Source organism: Lepidochelys kempii, chromosome 5 (genome assembly GCF_965140285.1).
Source record: "Lepidochelys kempii isolate rLepKem1 chromosome 5, rLepKem1.hap1, whole genome shotgun sequence".
NCBI classification, from domain to species: Eukaryota; Metazoa; Chordata; order Testudines; family Cheloniidae; genus Lepidochelys; species Lepidochelys kempii.
Genome location: NC_136384.1, coordinates 63,095,937 through 63,100,124, shown reverse-complemented (window position 1 = coordinate 63,100,124; position 4,188 = coordinate 63,095,937).

Genomic DNA, 4,188 nt, shown 5'->3' with positions numbered 1-4,188 from the left:
GATGGGAAATATGCCATTGCTGTTTAGAAATAAGAAAACCCTAGCACACTGAGATGGAAAAGGTTATTTAGTCTATCTCCTAGATATTTGTACAGGATTTTTCTCTGCTATATATTCTCCAATGCTTCATCTAGGCCACTTTATCACAACGCAATGATGGGACTTCCACCATTTCTCCTAGCATGCAAAGAAAGAAAAACACCATGAAAGAGAAACTAAAACCAAATACTTCAGTGCTGGATAAGTGGCTGGAGGAGAAAGCACAGAAAAACTGAAACACTCATTTTGTTAGGTTAGTTAGTTAGAGTAGCAGCCGTGTTAGTCTGTATCCGCAAAAAGAAAAGGAGTACTTGTGGCACCTTAGAGACTAACCAATTTATTTGAGCATACGCTTTCGTGGGCTACAGCTCACTTCATCGGATGCATTCAGTGGAATGCTGTAGCTCACAAAAGCGTATGCTCAAATAAATTGGTTAGTCTCTAAGGTGCCACAAGTCCTCCTTTTCTTTTTACTCGTTTTGTTATTGAGTATTCATTACAGCAAATCAGGGATGGGTTCGAGTGAGAAAGAGTCACAAAGCAGACACAATACACCACTGAACAGCTCCATCAAGGAAAGAGCATAAAAGAGGCCTGTTTTTATCAGATTCCCTTTTATTGCTACAGTAATCGGAACATTAGTAAAAAAAGCAGAAAGCAACTGTGCGTGATCTGAGGCAGCACAGTTTCGCAGTAATATATACGGTGTCTTTAATTGACATTAATCTTGATCACGTAAAAATCTTGTAAGCATCCTTGGGGGAAAAAATCCAATTAAAAAAAATCCAAGGACCATCTTTCAATTTAGCCACAGAAATTAGAGATGGAAAAGACATATTGGGCTATCACATCTGTTCCCTTGGGGCCAGTACAGGATAGTTCCCGACTGCATCTCCTCCAATACTTTATCTAGTTCACATTGAAATTAATCCAAAGATTACAGGGGCTTCTATATGCAGTTTAATATTTCATTTTTTAAATATTCCCCCCAAGTATTGCCTTAATTTTTATCTTAATGGTTCTATATTACAATTATGCTCCATTCTGTAAGGGAAAGCAAGATTTAGCTCTCTCCAGAGCACTTCAGTACTGCTTTGTGCATCAGTCAGTCACTAGAGCTCAGTGCAAGGAATGGTCTTCCCCACACTTCTTGCCCCTGTACCACTTATATCTCCTGGCAGCCTGGAAATGAGCAGCATAGGGAGGAGGAGGGAAGGTTCAATGGTTAGGGTATTAGCCTAGGACTTGGGAGACCTGGGTTTAATTCCCAGATCTGCTATAGACTTTCTTGTGAAAATCATGTAGTCTCTTAGTAATCCAGTTCTCATCTGTAAACGGTGCGTAGTAGGACTTTCCTCCCTCCAGGGCTGTGTGCAGATTAGCAGATTGTGCGGCACCATCGTACTGTGCTATACAAGTGTCCTTGAAAATCATCACTGACCAATTTTACATCCATGAATTTATTTATTTTTTTTACTATGAAGCAGTAAATATGGAGGATGAGGGATGGGACAAAAGGGTATTTCACAGTAATAGAATAATTGAACATTGCTATGGAATTGAGGGACTGTTGCCATGGAATTTGGTCCTATTATCTCACGGAGCACACACACCTGGTTATACCCAAGCATACAAACACCACCTCATAACATGCCAAGAGGGGATTCTGCCACAAATGCATCTCGGCTCCTTTTCTGTACATGTGTGGGATATCAATGTATAGAGTCCTCTCCACACACAGGTCATAGAAGTGATCAGGATCTGTTACATAGTAATCAGACCTTAGAATCCAAAACTGATGTCACATAAAAAAAAACCTAATGCATGCTGTTTACTTTTTCTTCCCCCCGGATAATGAAAAAAGAACAGACAAGGTTGATGAGGTAATATCTTTTCTTGGACCAACTTCTGTTGGTGAAAGAGCTCTGTGTAACTCAAAAGTCTGTCTCTTTCACCAGCAGAAGTTGGTCCAAGATATGATATTACCTCACCAACCTTGTCTCTCTAATATCCCAGGACCAATGCTGCTAAAACAACAATGGAAATAGAACAGTAAGTTCCATTTCTGTTTGTAACAAGCCTTGAATCACTTTTGCATTCCTGCTCTTTTATGCTAACACAGTTCGGTAATGCTTAGACGGCATGTACTGTAAGGGTACGCTTAAAGACAAAATACTTTTGAATGAAAAATTAATGAAAAAACACATCTATACATATTGGGCAAAATCATTAAGTTCTTATTCAGCTTTCACTCATCCCTTATCCAGGCAACCTCCCCTCCTGCCCCATGTCTGTTTGCCTGAGTGACATTCTCTTGCTTTCTCCTGTAAGATATTTATGAATCCTTTATTTTATTTATTTATTACAAAACCTAATACATTATAGGAGATGACATTCCTCTTGAGGAATGCACGGGTTCATATAAATATAATTCAAATAAATTATAAAAGTATAAAAGTGTAAACTATTTTAAAAATAAGATTGTACTTGCATTTTAGTCACTCTTGGAAGGAGGGAAAGAAGGAATTTGTGATTTCATTTCATTGTTCTAGAGAGCATGGAACAATATTAAAGACCTCAGGTCTGCCTGACAAATGCTTAATTAAGTCTAATGAAACCAGCTAGAGTTTAATTAATCTAACATTTAATTAATCAGCTCTCCAGACAAAACATTTTAATAGAAATGGGCTCATATTCCTTGAAACCAATAGATTCTCATTTAAGTCACTGGAACCTACATATCCTGCCTTTAACCCCAGGCATAGTTTGAGGGGGGCACTGAGAAAGTGTGCACAAAGATGTTAAAACTGAGTGGGAATCTTGTACTGAGGAGGAGCAGGCTCCTAAGTGAGTAGCAGTTGGAGTAAAGTAGAGAAAATCCTAACAATCAATTAAAACAATAAAATATGCCTGGTACCACATTATATGCCAATGTGAGAACTTTTAAAACACAAAAACAGGTGAACTAGAACTCCTGGCAATGGGAGAAGATCTTGACATAAAAGGCTTTGCTGAAACATAGCAAAATAGCAATTAATATGATATTATAATACCTTGCTACAAAATATACAGAAAGGGAAGATTAGATAAGAGAGATCAAACAGTATCTTGATATTCAAAAAAGAGTATATAAAATCTAAGATAAAATTACGGAGTGAAGTGGACAATAAGCAGAATCTGTATGAATATAAAATCCAAGTTGCAATTGTACAAGTATACCAATAAGTTTACTGCACTAGCTTCCTGATCAGGCAAAGGATATTGAGTGCACACTGTCGAATAAAATAGTAACAGTGGGTGACTTCAACTATCCACATAAAATCTGGTGAAATGTTACTACAGAACAAGGTTAAGCTAAGTAATTTCTCAATACTTTAGATGGTTGCTTTTTGGTAGACCTAAACAACATCAAACAAGAATCATAGAATCATAGAATATCAACCCTGATATTCTATGATTCTATGAACATTAGAATGGGGACTATTTGTGCTTATTTGTTCTCCTTCCCCCCAGTAAATACTTACCTACTTGCTTAACTTTCAGTATGTGACTAGTCCCACTGAAGTCAAGCCTGTTTGTTTGTGTTTGCAGGATTGGGTCAGTAATCCTAAGTAACACAGAGGAGTTGGTTCAATAACTATAGTGGAACCACTAAGCATCTACAATATAATTAAGTCGAATAGCCCTCAGTGGAATAATAATATCAAAAACTAGCACTCAGAGCAAATAATTTTTAATCCCCCAAATTTCTCTACACATAAACACAAATAAAGATTGTGAGCGCTCCATATCATGTGACATGAGCTCATGAAATATTTTTAATGATTTTAGCAACACAAAATACATAAGTAAATAAAAACTGAGTAGCCATTCCCAGAATGTTCAATCTTGTAGAGATCTGATTTTTATTTTATAGAAACAAAACAAGTCAATATGATATATTTAAGTAATTTCTCCTAGACGGTGGAGTATTCTATATCTGCAGGTTGTTTGTTATTTTAAACCGAATACCATGCATTTGTGTAAGGAGAAGTTAAATAACTTCCTCAAAGTCATTTACCTACAGATCTAATCCAACTTTCTCAGTTCTTTAAGGTTCAGTTGTCTGCTTTTTTTCCATTATTTTCCATTTTTTTCTGTGGCCTCTTT